Source organism: Heterodontus francisci, chromosome 1 (genome assembly GCF_036365525.1).
Source record: "Heterodontus francisci isolate sHetFra1 chromosome 1, sHetFra1.hap1, whole genome shotgun sequence".
NCBI classification, from domain to species: domain Eukaryota; kingdom Metazoa; phylum Chordata; class Chondrichthyes; order Heterodontiformes; family Heterodontidae; genus Heterodontus; species Heterodontus francisci.
The window spans coordinates 138,586,208-138,599,499 of record NC_090371.1 but is presented as its reverse complement, the minus strand read 5'-3'; positions in this window follow the sequence as shown (position 1 = coordinate 138,599,499).

Genomic DNA, 13,292 nt, shown 5'->3' with positions numbered 1-13,292 from the left:
AGCATCAGTTGGTAGATTATGCTACATATGTTAGGCAGCTGGCTGCTTGATAGTGTTGGGACTGTGGTCTTTCAAGACGTCAGTGAAACCAATGGCTGAGTCTGTGTTTATAAATCACATTATTCATGTCAGGGTGCTCCCGTAGACTGGGACACCAGCAACATGAAGAAATGAGAACAATGATGATGCAGAGCACCAATGTGAAGAAGACAAGCCTGAAGACAGGCAGACAGAAGCAGGCAGGAAAGGAAGAAGCTAGACAGGAGGAAATGACAGGGAAAAAAGAAGTAACTGCCAGTTGGCAGGCCAGCAGGAGCATTATCAGTGGATATACGTCATCCATTAATTTCACTGTTTCTGCAAAGAATTTTAGTAGATTTATGAGGCTTAATGCTATTTTTTAAATCATTGATTTCACCTTATGGGCTCCATACTTAACAGATAAATACTTTATGGCATTACTACAATGTGGTCAGAATATCAATAAGGTTGCTAAATCCTGAGGATGGAAAGGAACATAACGTTCAGGGTAAAGAATGTTTAGGAAAGATAGCGTGGATACGATAGGACATGGTGTAGCCATGAATGTCAGTGATATCTGGGAGGTAATGAAATTGATTCTGTGGGAGTTAGAAAACTTTGAAATGAACTACTCTGGTAAGGTCTAATGCTAAAAAAAAAAAATCAAAGGTCTAACGCTGAGCTTGCAGGATCCATTCCCAAAACCAACAGGCTCCAATTAGGCAGATGTGATACTAAATGGATTAACAAACAAATTAAACGTGAGATAAAAAAAGTTTAATAGCCTGTAGAAATCATGCATGGAGGAAGGGGTTCACTGTGATGAATATAAGAAATTCCAGAAACATGTTCAAGGGGTGATCAAAGGGGCAAAGAGAAACCTGGAAAAAGGCATAACAGCTGAGGTTAAGCAATTTTTTCTATACCTCAACCATAAGAGGGCAGTCAGAGATGACTACCATAAAAGATGCATGTACCCCAGCATGCTGAGAAAAACTGGGGAGGAGATTTGGAAGACTGTACCGATCGTTATGAGGGAGTCAATAAACAGTGGGTAGATAACAGTAGATTGGAAACAGTCTAATGCTGTATCCATATTTTAAAAAGGAGACATAATAGACACAAGTAACTACAGACTCATATACCATTGTAAAACAGGTGGAAGTATGACTAATTTAACAATATGACAGCTTGTATCTGATCTGTGCATTTATTCAAGCCATTGCTAAATGTGTTAGGGCTGCTTGAAACAACTGCGAGCTTCATTTCAATATTGCAATGCAGGTCCTAAGCCCATTTCAGGACTTGTTTGTTAAATTTGTTAAGTGTAATTGGTGCTTGTGGTACACAATCTGACTACTTTTTCCGGATCTACAGAAGCCTAACCAGTGGTCCTTTAAGGAAATGCTAGGGGTCCCTGAAGAAAACGTCAGCTAAGTTTTTTATACTTACTTCAATGAGGAACCAGAAGAATCCAGGAATGCTCCTGCTTCCTCCACATTAATGTTGTGATCAATTGCCAGTCCATGCTCAGCCCTTTGCCTCCACCCTTCGCTGTATGCACCTGTGGATTGTTGCCCGGGAGACAACTGTGTCAAATTGGACCTGACCACAGTAGTGAGCTGCATCTGGAGCTGTGACAGCTGGAGGCAGCTCACTGCAATTATTATAATGAAACCCAATGCCCAAATTCTGTCAAGGCTCGGGTTTCCTGGTTTGGGTGTGTGCTGGAAGAGCGCCATTGGTTAAGTCATGAAGAATTTCTGGCCAATAGTCTTTCAATCCATGTAAAATATTGGAACTGATTATCAGGAGTAAGGTTAAACAAAATAAAATGGCTGAAGTGTAGGAAATGAGTACTTATTAAGGGAGCTATGTCGGATTGGGGGGAATAATTAAGTGTGGTACCTCAAAGCTCAATGCTGCAAGCAATACTGTTTTATAATTTATACAAATTAGCTTGGATTCTGGAACTCCATACAAAGTGGCCAAGTTTGCAGATTATATCAAATTAGGAAGGAGAATGGAATCAGTAGAGATAGCTCAGAAATTACAGAATGAGTTGGACAAAATATGCAATTGAGCACAAAAATGACAAATGAAATTAAATGAAGACCAGGTGCTGCACATAGGAAGGCAAAACAAACAGCATGCACATTCCATGAATGGTGCTGAAATAGCTATGGATAAGGTTGAAGGAGAAGTAGGAGTCTTAGAGCAGTAATGAATAAAGCTTTCTTTTCTTTCTTTCTTTTGGGCCTCCTTATCTCGAGAGACAATGGATACGCGCCTGGAGGTGGTCAGTGGTTTGTGAAGCAGCGCCTGGAGTGGCTATAAAGGCCAATTCTGGAGTGACAGGCTCTTCCACAGGTGCTGCAGAGAAATTTGTTTGTCGGGGCTGTTGCACAGTTGGCTCTCCCCTTGCGCCTCTGTCTTTTTTCCTGCCAACTACTAAGTCTCTTCGACCCGCCACAATTTAGCCCTGTCTTTATGGCTGCCCGCCAGCTCTGGCGAATGCTGGCAACTGACTCCCACGACTTGTGATCAATGTCACACGATTTCATGTCGCGTTTGCAGACGTCTTTAAAGCGGAGACATGGACGGCCGGTGGGTCTGATACCAGTGGCGAGCTCGCTGTACAATGTGTCTTTGGGGATCCTGCCATCTTCCATGCGGCTCACATGGCCAAGCCATCTCAAGCGCCGCTGACTCAGTAGTGTGTATAAGCTGGGGGTGTTGGCCGCTTCAAGGACTTCTGTGTTGGAGGTATAGTCCTGCCACCTGATGCCAAGTATTCTCCGAAGGCACAAAGCTAGAATGAACAAAGCTAATAGGATGATAAAACACATAATCAAAAGATTAGAATATAAGTCGGAAGTAATGAGTAAACTGTATAGTGGCTTCATCAGACTACGCTTTGAATACTCCGTCCAGTTCTGATTGCTAAGAAACTAGATATTCAAACTCTGGTGGTAATGCAGAAAAGAGACAAAAGGCTAATACCCATTTTAAGGGTCTATGTTATGAGGAAAGACTTCATTGACTTTTCAGCTTTGAGTGGAGGCATCTGAAAGGTGATCTTATAGAGAGAGTTACATAAGATTGTTAAGGATAGACAAAATGCTAACCCAGAATATTACTTTAAACTAACTGTGGGAGTACAGTTGGGAACATGGTTCAAACTAGTAGTAAAAGGTAACTTAAAGACTGATATCAGGAAATTCTTCTTCAAATAAAGGGTGATCGACACATGAAATAAACTTCCAAATAGAATATTGGAGGCAAAAACCATGGGGAATCAATTAAAGAACAATTAGATGCTACAATGGCAGGGGCAGTGGTATCTTTAAGATTCTCTGGATGGATGAAGTTTGATGAGCAAATGGCATTCCTCATGTGTAATGATCTTGTGATTAGTATTTCAGAATAATTCCAGCAGTGACAAACAAGAGTACGGATCAGACAAATGTTGCAAATCCCACATAACAACACTAAAATCTAATGTTTACACACACTTAAAAAAAATGAAAAGTTACTTTCTATGTTGCATTCACAAAATAAGAATTCCATGTTCAATTTACTGACTTGAGCCCACAAGGCACAAGAAACACCCCTGAAAGAAGCAAGAAAAAGTGGGACCTAGAAAATGATGAGTTGGCCTCTGATGGACTGATGTTTCTGTAATCAATGAACTATCACTTAAGCCAGTTATACTTTGCTTGTAAAACTTGGTACAACAGTGTTTGAGCCCCTGTAAATTCATCTGAGTTCTACCTAATAAATCCACATTTTCTGTAGTGACTGCTTTTTCAGAGTACGCCATAGTAATCTTCCTTCGGGATAAACTTTATGCCTTTAAAGTTTCCATGAGCAACCTGGAGCAATTTCTAAAGCTGCAGTACCTTTTTCTTTCCATTTGTCCGTCTTGTAAATTTCCTATCAACCAGTGTATTTATTCTGCATCCCGAGTGTGCAGTGGAAGCAGAGTCAGTAGTAAATAGACTGAAATGATCCGAGTGACATTCCTTATAATGTCACATGAGGTGCAAAAAGCACTATCAATACATTTTTAAAGAAAAAGGTCAAGATTAAATAATTACAGCAGAATTATACTTTTATTCTGCATATATCTTCATATATGCAGACATCTAAGATTCTTGAAAAGAGAACATTTCTGTGCATGGATGAAGCATGGGACTTTGGCCATAAAATTCTTATCTCTTTCGGTTTCTCAGGGGTGAGGGAGTAAAAGTGCAAACATTTCATGGAGTTAATACATCAGCATGAAACACAATGTTCAGGATTTCCCACATAGACTTCCCTTTGTGTGGAGGCCGCGTGCTTCTGGCTTGTCAGGCCCAAGGATCATAAGATCATAAGAACTAGGAGCAGGAGTAGGCCGTCCGACCCCTCGAGCCTGCTCCGCCATTCAATAAGATCATGGCTGATCTTTTCGTGGACTCAGATCCACTTACCCGCGCTCCCACAGTATCCCTTAATTCCTTTATTGTTCAAAAAGATATCTACCTTAGCTTTAAAGACGTTTACTGAAGAAGCGTCAACTACTTCACTGGGCAAGGAATTCCATAGATTAACAACCCTCTGGGTGAAGAAGTTCCTTCTTAATTCAGTCCTAAATCTGCTCCCTCTAATCTTGAGGCTATGCCCTCTTGTCCTAGCTTCACCTGCCAGTGGAAACATCCTCTCTACTTGTATCTTATCTATTCCCTTCATGATTTTATATGTTTCTATAAGATCCCCCCTCATTCTTCTGAATTCCAATGAATATAATCCCAATCTACTCAGTCTCTCCTCATAAGCAAACCCCCTCAACTCCGGAATCAACCTAGTGAACTTTCTCTGCACCTTCTCCAGTGCCAGTATATCCTTTCTCAAGTGAGGAGACCAAAACTGCACACAGTACCCCAGGTGCGGCCTCACCAGTACCTTATACAGCTGCAACATAACCTCTCTGCTTTTAAACTCAATCCCTTTAGCAATGAAGGACAAAATTCCATTTGCCTTCCTAATTACTTGCTGTACCTGCAGACCAACCTTCTGTGATTCATGCACAAGGACACCTAGGTCCCTCTGCATAGCAGCATGCTGCAACTTTTTACCATTCAAGTAATAATCCTTTTTCCTGTTACTCCTACCGAAATGAATGACTTCACGTTTACTAACATTGTATTCCATCTGCCAGACCAGATGCTTTCAAACAACCAGCTAAAGCTTTTCCCCAATTACTCTGAGTTTATCCAGAGAGTACCAGAGCTATACATACAAGGAAGATCATAAAAACATAAGAGATCGGAGCAGGAGTAAGCCTTTTTGCCTTTCGAGCTTGCTCCACCATTCAAAAAAGAGCATGGCTGATCTACCTCAACTCCACCTTCCCGCACTATCCCCATATCCCTTAATTCCCTTAGTACCCAAAATCTATTGACCTTTGTGTTGAATATACTGAACAACTGAGCATCCACAGCTCTCTGGGGTAGAGAATGCCAAAGATTCACAACCGTTTTGTAGGTTTGATCGCTGGTCTATGCTGAAAAAATCCCCAATAAGTTTGGGATGAGGGCATTGACTCTTGTTGTCTTAGTAGGAAGCAGAATGCAAACAGCAATATTGTACAAACTGGTCCATCTAGCTTTAAAATACATCAAGAAGCCCGATCCTGACTTCCCCCCTTCACCCCCACCCAATCCTCTGGCTGTTGTGATAATAGTAATCCATTGAGAATTGCACTTAACATTTTTATATAAATCATACAAAGGCTCCTGCCGTAGAAAAACTGTCAAAAATGTAAAACTGTGATTGTTATATTGTTCTATTATTGTTCATGCGTATCTATCCATGCATATCCATAATACCGTATCAACCACCACTGCACTACAGTCTGTGTACCAAATACACATTGTGCTGGATTTTCTGCTGAAGGCGCGGCTCCCGCTGCAAGCCAAAAGGTTGCCTCTGCCTTTTCATGGCCCTCCTGGAGCGATCTCTGGTCTTTTTAAATCAAAGTTACAGGAGCTGGGGGGTGGGGGGGGGGGGGGGGTGGTGTAAAGTTGTTCCCGGTGCAGGTGCTCAATGGGACGCAAATTTCCCTCAAAGGAGGGTTCCCCCCCCCCAAGCACGCAGGGAGGGCCTCCTCCCTGCATGGTGGAGATACCCCTACTGCTGGTAGGATCCCAATGGCAGCGGAAAGAATCCCTAAACTGGCCACTTAAGGGCCTCAATTGGCCTCTGGGCGGGAAGGCTGTCGTCAGCCTATCCCGCCCCCAGGAAGATCGCTTGGCGACAGGGAGGGGGCGGGCCCTTCACGCCGCCACCCCCCACCACCCATTGCGATAATCCATCCCCCCCCCCCACCTCCCACGCCAACTGAGGGGGCCACACAAAATCCAACCCATTGTATCATTCCACCACATGTGTAGAGATGTGTAAAATATAAGAAATGCAAGCTCCAGTATCTGTGTTAAAAAAATGTGATTATTTCAGAGTTCCAGCAACCACAAAACAAAATATGGTGGCAGCAAGGTGTTTGTGAGTAGAACTCAAACCCCACGAGCAATGTAAATGCTGAATTTGATTATGATAAAAAAGAGATGGCCACTGCCGCAACAATGAACATGCAGTTCCAGCCCATGATGCATTGCGAGGCTGAAGACAACATGGAGGCATTCAAAATTTTAAGCAAAAGTGCAAATTGACATTCAGTAGTTTTCTGAAAGGCACTAGTGAAGAGAAAAAGGTCAGCTACATCCTTTTGTGGATGGGAGAGAAAAGATTAGATCTTTTAAATAGCTGGGAAATGAGTGAGAATGACATTAAAAACCCAGGCAAGATTTTTGAGAAATTCATCACATATCTTCAGCCAAAGTCAAACCATTGGATCCATCATTATGAATTTCAGAGCCTGAGACAGGAACAAGGTGAGCCTATTGACAATTTCTTAATGAGATTCAGAAACGTAGCCAGCAAGTGTAAATTCAGAGTGTCAGGAAAACCCCACCTGCCAAGACTGAGGCACATATTATTTTGCCACATGAACATTAAAACTTAAAATTGCAAGCCCTGACCGGAAAGACATTTCCATGGTAACAGAAAATGTTGAAACAATGGAGATCCAGCAGTTGCTTCTTCAATACACAGAAGTGGTCAGACCAGTTTTAGTCACATGGGTAACTGGCTGTGGCAGAGAAATTTGAACCTCCACCAAAGGATGTGAAGAGACTGTTCCATATAAGGAACTAGTCACATGACTAACCTGCTGGGCAACCTGGGAGTCTTTTTTGAATTTGAACTCCCATCAAAGGAATTTGAACTCAAACAAAGCCGTGTGCTCATGGAGTAAACACCTCTCCTTGAACTGAAACAAGAATTACAGCCTCTCCTGTCTTCCTGCTTCATCTCTTCCCACGGAACTGAATCTTGTGAAAACACGTGAAACTAAAAGAGAGAAAGATTTCCTACGTGAGCAAGGTTTAAGACTAATACTGGGCCCCAACAAAACGCAAGACCATATCTTCAATCAAGTACTACAGCAAGCTCGAGAAATAGTAACAAGATATTGCCTCAAACTGTTCTACTTTTCTTTTCTTCTGTTGTTTTCTATTCCTATCTGCATGTTTATATCGTGTGTGCATGCTAGCATGAGCGCGTCATGCATCCATAGGTGTGATAGCAGTTTTGCTGACCTTGGGATCTACAGCTCTTTGCTTTAATGACTCGTTTGTCTGCAGCAACCTGCTAAGCAAAATTGCAACCCACACAGACGTTATCAACGGGCGAATGTGATATCTGGAGTATGCATTGACTGAAGGAAAATAATAGCTTGTTATGTACAGCCTTATGCGAAGCTGACCTCGGATTCTGCATGGTGTATAGTCACGTAGGCCGTCCTGTGCTTATCTTGTGGTTTTGTAACTAATTGGGAAACTGTCAGCTCGGCATCTGTTGTACTATATAAATCCACGGAGATCTGGAGCGCTTTGGAGTAGCACCGGACCGTGATTAGGAAAGGTGTGGTCCCCGTGATATCATGCAATAAATTTGTTAATGGTCAAGGTATGAGTCCGGAGAATTTCTTTGACAATCACATTTCTTCAACAATCTGGCGGAGTCGGCAGGATCCCTTAATTACGGGATCCTGAGCGAACCTAAAGTATAGAACCGGCTGGCTGCATGATCCTGACCTGAGTCCACAGGCTGATCCCAAGTTAGGGAAAGACGCTGTGACAAGACGGAACTGGAAAGACCGCAACCGTAGAATGCCGGGAATAGTAATCAATTAAGGTGACCTTGAGGGATTGACAACGGCGCCAGCGCAAGTTTGTCTTTGTTTGGTTTGTTGTTCATTTCTCCACAGATCGTAGATCCGCGCTTCGGAACTGAAAAAGTGATGATGGGGTCGATGAGCTCTAAACGTAAGAAAGAAGGGCTACCCCCAGGGACAAGTAAACCATGTCCTGCTGAGAAGGGCGGCCCACGTCCGTTTGCCCCCTCGAGGAAGACGCAGAAGCGCCACGGTAAACACGTGCAATGTAAAACGAAGGTAGGAGACCCCCTGGTTCTGCCAGGGTCACCGGCCGATATTGTTTGGAGGGAGACAGGTGACAGTAGATATGTTATTCCTTTCACCTCCGATTTATACGGGTGATTCACGGCAACTGGCCTTATGGAGGCTCCTTTAAATTGGAAAAGATTGATTACTGGAGGACATGTGTTGAGAGTGGGTGCGGCGACCCCTCATGGGATAATGCTTACATGCTCCGGTGTTTAGGTAAATTTAAAGAATTATGAAAGGCCATCAGCCCCCTAAGCCTGAAGAAAGAAGAAAATCATTGACAAAGTTTATGGCAGAGTGACATAAAAGACTATGTTTTAGAGTAAAAACAAGTTACTGTGTCTTTGATTCGAATGTGTGAATGTTGGAAGCGTCCACGAATGAATTGAATGTCTGGGATGTACAGCTTGTGTTCTGTACAAATTGTGCTCTGTAGAACTGACTGTCATTAACTCTTTGTTATCTAGCTTTAATGTTGAAAGCATCAGTCTATTAAGTTGTTTGGAATTGAATGAGTGTGAAAAGTGATTGTTGAGTGTGTTCATTTCGATTTAAGATTGTGCACCCAGGAATGGGATATAAACTTGAATTATATTTTAAGTTAAAGTTTTATTATTTTAAAAGTTGGTTTTGCAACTGTGAAAAGGCAATGAACAATTTTCTAAGAGATAAGCTTCAGCCTTGAAGGTCTGAAGATGTTTGGCAGAAATCCAATTTGAAGTTTACAACTCCTGCTTTAATTGGAGTTCCAGTTTAAAATCTGTTCGAGTTTCTGGAGTTTAAATTAAAGACATGTTTTATTGACTGTTTTAAGTAGCAAATGTCAGGAATTGGATATTGGTTTAAGAGAGAGATGGATAAACAAAGGAGATATAGGAAAGATTCTGTCTGTTTAAAAAGCTGGTGTTAAATCTTTTGTTATAAGAATGTTAAATAACTTTTTCTTTAGTTTTTGGTTTTATTACAGTCATTTGAAAAGGCGCCTGAAGAACAAGAAAAATGACGTAATTTACCTATCTTTTAAAATAAGCACATGCTATTCTGTTCTGTGTAGTTAATAAGTATTATAAGTTAATAAGTCTGAATTAAATTAATACTGTTAAGGTTAATTGACCTGTTAAGTTGAAAAACTGGAAATTTCATTTGTGGCCACAATGAACTTTCAAGTTTATTATGTCAAGTTTTGGAGGAGCCTTCAGTTCCAGACACAAGACTCGTTCATATAACATTGGCAGTTTTGGTTTTTAAATATTTATTGCATTGAATTGGAATTTGGAATCATCTTTGTTATAAAAAAAAATCCTGGCATTAGAAACCTCTTACAAAAGATGCTAAAAATTTGAAAACAATTGCAGTTTGATCTAAAATGCTGTCTTTCCTGAAGGAGATGTTTTCCTTTGAAGTTGATAATGTTACTAATGATTTTGTTGTTTTCAAATCCTAAGGATACCAAAAGGATTGAAAAAAAGTTTAAAATGGACAGTAGTTCCTTTCGATCCGAAAAGAAAGGTTACGTAAAGTGACGCAGCTGAGAATGTTTTGCTCTGCCCCCTTGGAGACAAACAAAGAACTTAACCCTGCTGCAGCTTTTTGCATTGCTGAGAGTAAAATTTATACATATTGGACATTGTTAAATTTAAATTTCTAAATTGACAGATATAAGTGGACAAATTAACCCATTGGGCTCAGGGGCAGAGCCACAATGGATTCTTCGTGTTTTTTTTAAAGCAGGTGATGGCAGGTTCCAAGGCCATGTGAGAACTGATGCCACAGCAAGAGATCCAGCAACTTTGAGAATTTAAGAATTTAATTGCAGACATCAAATGCCCATAGCATCTTTTTCAATGAGACAAAGTGCTTGAGAAGGAGAGATAGTTGCAAGCACTTCTGTCTTTAACGTACAAAAAGTACAACCAAGTCTGGGCATAAGAAATTGGAATCAAAAAACAAAATTTAATTGATATGAGTGGTTATTTAAAGCACTCAAAGGGAAATTTATCTGATATTTAAGAGGACAATCAAAGTTTTAGAAAATAAAAAAACAAAACAGTCTAAGTGGTTTTCTTTTGTTCTTTTGGGCCTCCTTATCTCGAGAGACAATGGATACGCGCCTGGAGATGGTCAGTGGTTTGTGAAGCAGCGCCTGGAGTGGCTATAAAGGCCAACTCTAGAGTGACAGGGCTCTTCCACAGGTGCTGCAGAGAAATTTGTTTGTCGGGGCTGTTGCACAGTTGGCTCTCCCCTTGCGCCTCTGTCTTTTTTCCTGCCAACTACTAAGTCTCTTCGACTCGCCACATTTTAGCCCTGTCTTTATGGCTGCCCGCCAGCTCTGGCGAACGCTGGCAACTGACTCCCACGACTTGTGATCAATGTCACAGGATTTCATGTCGCGTTTGCAGACGTCTTTAAAGCGGAGACAAGGACGGCCGGTGGGTCTGATACCAGTGGCGAGCTCGCTGTACAATGTGTCTTTGGGGATCCTGCCATCTTCCATGCGGCTCACATGGCCAAGCCTTCTCAAGCGCCGCTGACTCAGTAGTGTGTACAAGTTGGGGATGTTGGCCGCCTCGAGGACTTCTGTGTTGGAGATACGGTCCTACCACCTGATGCCAAGTATTCTCCGGAGGCAGCGAAGATGGAATGAATTGAGACGTCGCTCTTGGCTGACATACGTTGTCCAGGCCTTGCTGCCATAGAGCAAGGTACTGAGGACACAGGCCTGATACACTCGGACTTTTGTGTTCCGTGTCAGTGCGCCATTTTCCCACACTCTCTTGGCCAGTCTGGACATAGCAGTGGAAGCCTTACCCATGCGCTTGTTGATTTCTGCATCTAGAGACAGGTTACTGGTGAGAGTTGAGCCTAGGTAGGTGAACTCTTGAACCACTTCCAGAGCGTGGTCACCAATATTGATGGATGGAGCATTTCTGACGTCCTGCCCCATGATGTTCGTTTTCTTGAGGCTGATGGTTAGGCCAAATTCATTGCAGGCAGCCGCAAACCTGTCGATGAGACTCTGCAGGCACTCTTCAGTGTGAGATGTTAAAGCAGCATCGTCAGCAAAGAGGAGTTCCCTGATGAGGACTTTCCGTACTTTGGACTTCGCTCTTAGACGGGCAAGGTTGAACAACCTGCCCCCGATCTTGTGTGGAGGAAAATTCCTTCTTCAGAGGACTTGAACGCATGTGAAAGCAGCAGGGAGAAGAAAATCCCAAAAAGTGTGGGTGCGAGAACACAGCCCTGTTTCACGCCACTCAGGATAGGAAAGGGCTCTGATGAGGAGCCACCATGTTGAATTGTGCCTTTCATATTGTCATGGAATGAGGTGATGATACTAAGTAGCTTTGGTGGGCATCCATTCTTTTCTAGTAGTCTGAAGAGACCACGTCTGCTGACGAGGTCAAAGGCTTTGGTGAGATCAATGAAAGCAATGTAGAGGGGCATCTGTTGTTCACGGCATTTCTCCTGTATCTGCCGAAGGGAGAACAGCATGTCAACGGTCGATCTCTCTGCACGAAAGCCACACTGTGCCTCAGGGTATACGCACTCGGCCAGCTTCTGGAGCCTGTTCAGCGCGACTCGAGCAAAGACTTTCCCCACTATGCTGAGCAGGGAGATTCCACGGCAGGCTCCAGAAGCTGGCCGAGTGCGTCTACCCTGAGGCACAGTGTGGCTTTCGTGCAAAGAGATCGACCGTTGACATGCTGTTCTCCCTTCGTCAGATACAGGAGAAATGCCGTGAACAACAGATGCCCCTCTACATTGCTTTCATTGATCTCACCAAAGCCTTTGACCTCGTCAGCAGACGTGGTCTCTTCAGACTACTAGAAAAGATCGGATGTCCACCAAAGCTAAGTGGTTTACTGTGTTGGATATTAGCATTGGGTTCTTTAAGTTTACGTTCCAGGGACAACAGTTCACCTGGACGTGTCTCTCCCAGGGATTTTATAATAATTGATCGATATTCCACCTTCCTCCAGAAGGTCAGAGTGAAAGTTAAGCTGAAAAAGGCACAGATAATGAAGGAAAAGGTTTCTTATTTGGGAATAGTAGTAACACAGGGAAAGCATGAGATAGAGCAAAAGTGAGTGCAGACAATCCTCGAACTCCCCCTAGCGCAAGATATTAAAGCTCTAAAAAAAAAGGACAGTTCCTATTCCAGGTTGTGAGATTAAACAGACAAAAAGCACCAACCCCCACAATTACCCCCACATCCGAATTACCGACGAGTAAGGTTACGACCCAGCAGTCACAAGTGACTGGTGTCCCTTGCCCTGCCTTAACTGCAGGACCAGAAAATGGACTTGCGATAATAAAAACTAATAAAATTGTATATGATAATATAAAGCTTGAGTTGGTACCGGTATTATTGAATATCTCAGATTGGAGGCAAATTGATGCAGGACAGGTACCAGTTTGGATCAATGACACCCAGTTGGAGGACTTAGCTAGTCACACAAATGATAAAATTACCAGGTGCCAACTCAGAAAACTTAAGGTATGGAAAGGTCAGGAGTGTGTAAATACAGGATCTATGAGTATTGGAGTAGTGTTAGGAATACCTGTAATTCTGAGATAAGTTAGGGATGCAATTATACAAAGTAGAAAATATAGGGGTGATGAGGGGAAAAGATTACATAAAATACTATGATATATTACCCTATGTTATGGAAATGTTATGGAAATTGGAAAAGAGGTAATT